The 9321-nt window shown below is 44.8% G+C and overlaps 1 pseudogene; it reads right to left on the bottom strand.

Moving 5' to 3' along the window:
* Positions 1 to 8483: 8483 nt before the first annotated feature.
* On the bottom strand, positions 8484 to 8575 carry LOC128109235 (uncharacterized; annotated as a pseudogene).
* Positions 8576 to 9321: the final 746 nt, after the last annotated feature.

Raw genomic sequence — 9321 nt, 5'->3', positions numbered from 1 at the left:
TACAGAAGGTATTGGTTGCCCCTTATCAACACAAAGGCTGGAATATCAAGTCACAAAGAAACCTAGGACAAATGGCTAACTGTGGTATCTATTAGCATATCAAAGGTTACCCTTGGCCCTAGGCCCACCTGGTGCCAGTGGTTCCTCTCAGCTCTTCTCACTACCCCCACTCTAAACCTCTCCAGCCCAGGTGCTTCCTTTCCCTTCCCCCAGCTTCTCTTTCCTATATAATGCCTTGAGCTCTCTTGGTTCTTCCTGTTAGGGTCTGCGAGATGTCCCATAAAAGACCACCAGTCACGATGCAATCAGCAAGAACATTTATTACCAACATATTGGGGGCTAGCCGTCTGACAAAGTGGCAGGGACGGTGACCCGGGAGAAGCTCACAGGCTCCTTTCACGCACAGCTGAAGGAATTCTAAAAGCATCATGATTATTGGTTAGGGCTAGCAGGGGTGGGCTAAGGCTATAGCTTTTCCATTCTTGGGCAAGTCTGGACAAATCCCCAGGCCTTGTTCTTATTTGGTTATTGCCTTGAGGTACCTGGGGGGCTGGGGAGTTGGCCCAGCGTATGTGCTGTTCTACTCACCCACTGTCAGGGGCGTTGGTGATTGATTGCCCTTTGTGAACTGAGGCCTGGTTCTCAACTGAGTTATTAGGGGCCTGTGATGATGTTTGCCTGGCCCTCTCACTTCTCTTTATCCTTTTGGGTCCTCTGCTCTCACTCCTGGTGCCCTGTCTTGCCCCTCATCTTCTCTTCCTCCACCCTCACCCAGTCTTCTCTGTTGGCCATGTTCAATTTACCACTTTCTCTCTCTGCTTTAGACTCTTCTAAATACCTCGGTTGAATTTTCTCTCCTATGTACAATAAAACCTTCTCTTCAACCATACCTCGGAACTGTCATGTCCTCATCTGCATTCAGGAGGCAGAGGTAGGCAGATCTTTGTGATTTCAAGGCCAGCCTGGCCTGTCTACATATCCAGTTCCAGGACTGGTGTCAAAGTAAATTAGTAATAATACTACTACTACTAATAATAATAAATTTAAGAAGCCTTTGAATAAAGCATTTCACTTGATCACATAGCACTAAACCCATCTTCTTCTGCTTAGAATATTTCAAGATAGGAAACAAATATTAAATAAAAATTACAGGAGGCTACTGTTTGGGCTAAAACCCACCTGTACTAGGTCTTAACTGATTCAGAAAATCTAAGTAGTGTCCTTCAAGCTGTAGTGCCTGCTTCCAACAGGAGCTCCTTATCTGAGAAATCAACCAGCTACCTGAATTTCCCCATACAGACTCACTTTAATTGGCATGATAATGAATCACACCTTTGCCCCAATCTGGCCCTAATCTCTCCCAAGAAGGCAACACCTGAAAAGAAGTGATGTCATCAGTTTCTCCGTGCCCAGGGCGGACAGGGAGAATCAGTTCTTTGTCTCCTTTCTCTCTTCTGCACCCTTTTACTGTCCATAACAACCAAGTCGTTCTGCCCACTGGGGTCTCCTTCCAGTTTACTGGATGAAGTGTGCTCGTTTGCCAAGAACATAAGGCCAACCCAGAGTAGACTTAGTGTGATTAAGGCCGTTGACACAATTTTACCCAAAGTTCCATCAGAGCAGCTTGGACCTCGGAGGCATCAGGGAGGTGCTTACTTGCAGGAGTTGACAAATGACTGTGTATGAAACTCGTCAAGGCAAAGCACATCCTAAACTCAAACAGTTAAATCGCCTTTTCCAGCTAAAGGGTTGTTGCGGCTCCTTTTCGAGTCCCTCGGGCCCAGCCACATCTCCAAACCAGAATCCAGACGACCTGTCTGACCACAGCTGGGCTCAAGCAGGAGGATGTTCTGGAACTGGTTTTGCTGTTGTTAGGCAAGAGTTTTAATCTGGCGTTGTTAAGGTAGCTGGGCATGGATGCTCATTCACCCTGCTTTTTAAAAACTTATTTATTTAAGAAGAAAACAGCCTTACCCCCAAAATGCTGTGTATTACCAGTTTTTAGGGATTTAGTCATGATTCTGGGAATGAATATTGAGATCTCAGAGCAGAACATATAGTGGGTTTTTTTGTTTTTGTTTGTTTGTTTGTTTGTTTTGTGTGTTGTTGTTATTTGATTGTTTTTGTTTTGTTGTGTTTTGGTTTTTGAGGCAAAGTCTTGCTATGTGGTTCTGGCTTGCCTCAAACCTGTGGTGATCCTCCTGCCTCAGGCCTGGTGCACACTTGTAATGCCAGCACTCAAGAGGCAAAGACAGGAGGATCAGGAGTTCAAGGCTAGCTTCAGCTACATGAGTCAAGAAAGAAAAGCAGGAAGGGAGGGAGAGAGGGAGGGAGGTACGGAGGTCACTGTAAATCACAGCAGTAAATATCAACAAGGCTCTGCCCTCCATTAACCCTCATAGTGTATCTGAAAGGATAAATAAAAAAGAAAGGCGAAGTGGGTACCTTTCATCGGGCCCTGCCAAGGTATGCACTAAACAAACATGCCACACACAACAGAGTTAGTGCAAGAGGTTTATTGGTGGTGCGGTGTGTGTGTGTGTGTGTGTGTGTGTGTGTGTGTGTGTGTGAAAGGCCATGTCAGAGTGGGGACATGAGAGAGGCAGACAGAGATCAGAGGAAGAAGAGAGGCGAGGGAAGAAAGAGGAGGTAAGAGAGGAACAAGAGGGATAAAGGAAGAGGAGAAAGGAGAGTGAGCTGTGCCTGGCGGGCACTTTTAAAGGGTGCCCATGTGGACGGTGGAAAGGCACCTGGTGACAGGTAACCATGTAACTGTTTTGGTGGCAGAGGCAGGCTGCTGCCCTGGTGGATACTAACAGTAAGTACTGTTCCCTTTCCTATCTTGCTGATCTTTGAACAAGTTCTCAAACATTCTAACAAGATTCCTTTCTGCCACAGGACCTTTGCACATGCTTTCTCACCCTCCCACTCCCACGTCTCCATTCCTTCATCTAAGCAAACACTGCTTTTGCCTCAGTTGTAACACAGGTTCTTCACAGGTGTTTTTGTTGGCCTCTGCAGAGGACATGAAGTGCCCCAGTTGTATATCTCCATAGCCCCTTATTTTCTAAATAGCATATTTTGTAATCATAATTGCATACCTTCATCTGGGCAGCTACTTCATTTCTCTCAAGGAGAGCATTTTTCATATGCTCATGGGGCCATCTTCATGGATTTTAACACGGATCTTTTGTCTGATGCTTTCTTCATGTTAAACACTATTCTAGGAAACTCAGACCTGGGAAGAGAAAAGTTGTGAATAACTTTATTGTTGATTCCAGGGACTTCCAGGAAGACCCACCAACTCTTCGAAATAAGGTATCAAGATGACAATTTGTTTAACAAGATTCTTGGAATCCCTGCATTCAACTTCTGCCCAGTCCTACCAGTCCACAGGCGACCTTCAGAAAATGTTAACCAAGGCTTCTCTGGCCTCTCTCTCTCCCCCTCTCCCTCTGTGTGTGTGTGTGTGTGTGTGTGTGTGTGTGTGTGTGTGTGTGTGTGTGTGGTGTGTTATGCTTTCCCTTGTAGCACAGGCTAGCCTTACACTGACTGTGAGGCCAGGCTGGTCTATAGCTCACCATGATCCTTCTACCTCCACTTTCCAAGCACTGAGATTAGAAGCATGCACTATCATGCCTGTCTTCTCTACCCTCATTAGAACACTTACCTTAAACTCTAGTTTTGAAGAATAGTCCAATCTTGCCTATACCTGCTGAGCTGCTGCAAAGACTGTCTAGACAATGTTCTGTCTTGCCACATAAGCAATAAACTGAATTCTATCCAACAAGCTGCTTTGGTGATGTCTAAGGAACTAACTTTCTTTCTCTTTTGATGCAGGTCTAACTAGGTTTCCCTGGCTGTCCTAGAACTCACTCTGTAGACCAGATTGGCCTTGAACTCAGAGATCCACCTGCCTCTGCCTCCCAAGTACTAGGATTAAGGCATGCACCATCACACATGGCACATAGGGAGAGATTTGTTAATACTGACATCTAACCACTATGTATATTTAGTGTTCTTCCTCTGCTTCCTCCATTTTTCTGCCCTTCCTGGAAAGTTATAATTTTTTTTTTGTTTTGTTTGTTTGTTTGATGTGTTTTTTGTTTTTTGAGACAGGGTTTCTCTGTGTAGTTTTGGTCCCTGTCCTGGATCTCACTCTGTAGTCCAGGCTGGCCTCAAACTCTCAGAGATCCACTTGGCTCTGCTTCCCGAGCGCTGGGATTATAGGCATGCACCACCACTGCCTGGCGGAAAGTTATAATTTAAACCATGGTGGAAATTAGTGATACTCTGGATTTGAAGAAATAATTGAAACTGATAGACAATTCTTTCTCATCAATTCATGTTCTCAAGGAGAACATAGACCTGGTCAGCTTTGGTCACTGATATATCTCAATGTCTGGGAAGAATAGTTGCTTAGTACATAATTGATAGATGGTAGGGTGCATCAGTGAACAGATAAATACCAAGTCCCTGGAGGATGCAAAAGCAGCTCTTCCTGATAAGACTTTTGGCTGAGCCTCTTGAAGCAAAGTAAAGGGGAGGGCCATTGTAGCCGGAAGCTTCTCTGGTCCTGACTGGTCCCACAGTCGGGAGGAATCTCTCCTACCCATGTCCCACAGCAGCTTGGTCCCAAGTAAACATGTAGAGGCTTATATTATTTAAAAACTGTATGGCCTATGGGTCAGGCTTCTTGTTAGCTAGCTCTTATAACTTAACCCATCCTATTTCTATTAATCTATATATTGTCACGTAACCGTGGCATTAACAGTATGCGGGATCTTGTTGCTCCTTCGGTGGTGGGCTGCTGTCTCCCCAGCTCCATCCTTCCTCATTTCATCTCAGTTTGAATGTACCACCTAACCTTATTCTGCCCTGCCATAGGCCAACGCAGCTTTATTTATCAACCAATCAGAGCAACACATATTCCCGGCGTACAGAAAGACATGGCATAGCAGGGCATTAGTCGCAGCCCTCAGGAGGCAGAGGCAGGCAGATCTCTGTGAGTTTCAGTTTAGCCTGGTCTACAGAGTGAGTTCCAGGTCAGCCAGGGCTATGTAGTGAGGTCTTGTCTTAAGAAAAAAAAAAAAAAAAAGGAAGAAAAACAATTTCTATCTTTGTCTGTTTTGTTTTGGTTAAGTTCTCATGTAATCCAGACTAGCCTTGAACTCACCATGTAGGTAAGAATGGTCTTGCATTCTGATCCTCTTGCTTCTGTGTCCCAAGAGCTAGAATCACAGACATGTGTTACTAAACTTGGCTTACTAACCCCCATTTGCTTGCCCTACCACTCTTACCCAGTTCCGGGAATATCTCCTCACCGAGGCAGGCAAGCGTAGGGAAAGGCTTAGCAACCTGTTTGGGCTGTACACATACCCATCTCACAACACGTCTGGCAATCTGTGACTCCAATCTGCAGGGAGCTACACACACCCCTCCTAACAATGGAGTTGTCCTCCCCTTGATAACCATCCTGGATAGATGGTTTCTATTTAATTTTTGGAGAATAAAGGGGCCAGTCTGGTCTAAACTACTTTGGGTACACATAAAATAGAGCAAACTGTGTCCCCTGAGTGAACTTTTAAGGAGAATCCCCATTTGCTACCCTATGCCTATGCATAATTGGGTATGCATATGATTAAAATTAGAGACATCATGGGAGGGGACAAGCACAGTAAAGAAAGGGTTGTATGACTCAAATCTGTCAATCAAAGCAGAGGCCCGCCCAAGCAAACCTTTAGACCACATAAAGGAAGCCCCATGCAATAACCTGGCCCTAGTGTACTCTTCCATTCATGTAGACTGCTGTCACTCTTGACAGCTTTGCATTTGATAGCATTTTCTTGCTACGTTGCAGTCTCTATGAACCTTTATTACAATTCTTTGGCTAAGAGACCAACAACTTGGAAATACACAGTCTGGACATCAACCATTGGTGACACAACTGTGTAGATGTTTTATGTTCTGGAATAGTCTTTTTGTACATTGTGAAGATGTGTTGCTCTCATTGGTTTAATAAAGAGCTAAGTGCCAATAGCTAGGCAGGAAGAGTTTAGGCAAGACTTGTGGACAGGGGAAAAGTGCAGGGATGAAGAAGGGTGGAGCTGCCAGGAGACTCAGGGGAAAAGCAAGATGAATATGCTGTGTTGAGAAAAGGTACCGAGCCATGTAGTAGAGTGTAGATAAGAAATATGGATAACTTAAGTTGTAGAGCTAGTTAGTAACAAGCCTAAGCTATTGACTGAGCATTTATAATTAATAATAAGTCTCTGTGTGGTTACTGGGGAGTTGACAGGTAGGACAGAAAAGTCAGCCTACAGTTTTAAGTTTTCAAAATTTTTAATTTTTAAGTTGTTCTTTTGTGATGCTGGGGACTAAACTTGAGGCCTCTGCTTGCTGAGAAAGTGTTCTACCACTGAGCTACATTTTCACAGACCTCTATAGAATTCTTTTTCCTTTTCCTTTTTTCTATTCTATTCTTTCTTTCTTTCTTTTTTTTTTTGAGACAGTTTGATGTAGTCCAGGCTGGCCTTGAATTCCTGATCCTCCTCCCTCTACGTCCAAAAACTCTATAATTATGTGGGCCACCACATCTGGCTACTAAAGGAGTTTCTATGGGATGCTAATAGTGGCCTCATGTTACCATATAGCTACCAGTTGTTTTGTTCTAGGATTGTTTTGGTTTGTTTTGTGCATGTGTGATGTGTATGTATATGATGGTGTGTATCTATGTTTGTGAGTGTAAGTGAAAGTGCACATTGGCCATGATTCAAGGCCTGTATGTGCTCTGGCACACACGTGGAGGTTAGAGGACCACCTTGGGTGTTGGTCCCTGTCTTCTACCTTGAGACAGATCTCTTTGTTATTGCTGTTGATTGTGCCAGGATAGCTGGCCCATGACCTTCGAGAGTTTCCTGTCTCTGCCTCCTATCTGGCCATATCGGTGCTGGGATTGCAGGCACGGGATTACAGGTACAGGCTTCCGGGCCTCGATTTCCATGGGTTCTAGGGATTCAAATTTAGTGCTCACACTTGCTCAGCACACACTTTAACCACTGAGCCCCTGGTTTTTATTTGTTTGAGACAAGGTCTCAAGATGTAGCCTTGACTGGCCTGGAACTCTATGTGGTCCATGCTGGCCTCAAACTTGCAAGGATCAGTCTCCTGGGTATTGGTCCCAGGCATCGCTATCACATCTGGCAAATTCTCTCTCCTCAGTGCCCTCAGACACTTTCTTTATAAAGTAGTGAGAAGAGCATGGGAGTCAGGACACAAGACCATTAACTTCCCACTGGGTTTGGTTTCCTGTCTAAAAAGAATCAACGGTCCTGTACTGGATGTTTTCCAGTATTCTGTCTTCTCATCAGAATTTCAGGATACAGGCTGGTGCAGCCCCACCTTGCTCCATGTGAAGAGGTTCCAGCTGAAGGGATACAGGGATGTCAGAGCCACGAGGGCTCTACCCTCCTGTCTTTAGGAAGCAGAAGTGAAGGATACTTCACCTCCCTAGGGCAATAGGAGAGTGCCTGAAAGTTTGGAGAGGAGCTGAAAGGCAGTCCAGTGGTGGAGAACACCTTAACAGGAAGTGGGGTGTGTTAAAAGGTGGTTGAGAGTATGTGGTCGGGGTAAGGCTGAGGATGGGTAGGGGCTGTATGGAGAAACTGGGTGGTGGTGACTAGGACATTTGAGTCCTGAGAACTTCTTTCCGCTTCAATGCCCTTAGACTTTTTATCCCTATTACTTACTAGTCACAAATCAAATATTGTATCTTAGAGTTATTAAGATAAAACAACTTAATTTTGCAATCATTATGAGCTAGAAGAGGAAGGGCTTGCCTCTTCCCAAATGACATTTTTTTCAGACATTTTTTTTTATTTTTAAAATTAAATTTATATATTTTATTTTATGTGAGGAGGTTTTGTCTATATGTATGTATATGTAACACATGTGTGCCTGATGCCCACGGAGGTCAAAAGAAGGCATCTGACTGGTGGTGGCGCACGCCTTTAATCCCAGCACTCGGGAGGCAGAGGCAGGCGGATCTCTGTGAGTTCGAGGCCAGTCTGGACTAAAGAGTGAGTTCCAGGAAAGGCACAAAGCTACACACAGAAACCCTGTCTCGAAAAACCAAAAGAAGAAGAAGTAGAAAGAAGAAGAAGAAGAAGAAGAAGAAGAAGAAGAAGAAGAAGAAGAAGAAGGGCATCTGATCCCCTAGAACTGGAGTTATGAATGGTTGTGAACTACCTTGTGGGTGCTGGGAATCAAACCAGGTCCTCTGCAAGATGGATATGTGTTCTTAACCTGTGAGCCATCTCTGCAGCCCAAGGACACACATAGTACCACAGGATGGGTACTATGGTATGCATTTACATATGTATATATAAATATATGTGGGACTAATAACAGCATTATGTTCTGAATTGACATCGGCAACAGCTTTTCCAGGTTCTGCAGTTATCCGAGAAAAATTGTACGGACAAAAATATATGGAACGCTTCACAGATTTGCATGTCATCCTTGTGCAAGGACCTTGCTAATCTCTGTAATTTGAATTTATGTGCTGCCAAAGCAAGTCTGCCCATGACTTGAGCCTGATCCTCCTGAATCACCTCAGATTTACAGGCTTATGAGCCGGCTCTCAGCCTTTCTCACTGAGCTATCAATCCTACCATACTGAGGACTGAATTCAAAGGCCTCTCACCAGCGACTCAAGCACTCTGCCCTCCACCGCTGAGCTATATCCCCAGCCTGCGAGGACTCTCTGAAACACAGCTAGACATTCGGGAATAAACTCTTGCTCTTGCTCCCAGCCCAGTGGGTGCCTTGTTTTAACTTCTTTCGCTAGCTGCAGTCGTGGAGATCCAAAGTTTGTTTTGAGCGTGCAGTAAAGACCACTTGCTGCTTGCTCTTCCAGAGGACTCCTTCGCTTCCTAGCACCCATGAGCCACAGCTGATAGCTGTCTATAACTCCAGCTCCAGGGGTCCGTCACCCTCTTCTGGCCTCTGTAGCACCTGCACACCTGAATCATATACTCACAAACAGATACAGAAAATTAAAAAAGAAAAGCGTTAATAATAAAAAGTTTGCTTCTCCTCCAAATAAACCCAGATGAACAAACTCAGCTGGTCTCGGTAAATGAGCCAACCCTAGCTCTGCACAGTCTTCCCCAAGACCATACATTAGCTTTAAAGCATTTCCTGCCTCATGCTTCCTGGCATGTGAGTTCAACACCCAAGTCAGCTTTGTTCACCTTTGACAGACTTCTGTTCTGTCAGCTTTAAATTTTTGGGGAGGGGGTCGTGCGGGGTGGGGGCGGG

The sequence above is a fragment of the Peromyscus californicus genome, unplaced genomic scaffold, assembly GCF_007827085.1.
Source record: "Peromyscus californicus insignis strain IS unplaced genomic scaffold, ASM782708v3 Scaffold_13__1_contigs__length_99412109, whole genome shotgun sequence".
Lineage (NCBI taxonomy): Eukaryota > Metazoa > Chordata > Mammalia > Rodentia > Cricetidae > Peromyscus > Peromyscus californicus.
Note: the sequence above shows the minus strand (reverse complement) of the source record. Positions and strands in the feature narration are given on the sequence as shown.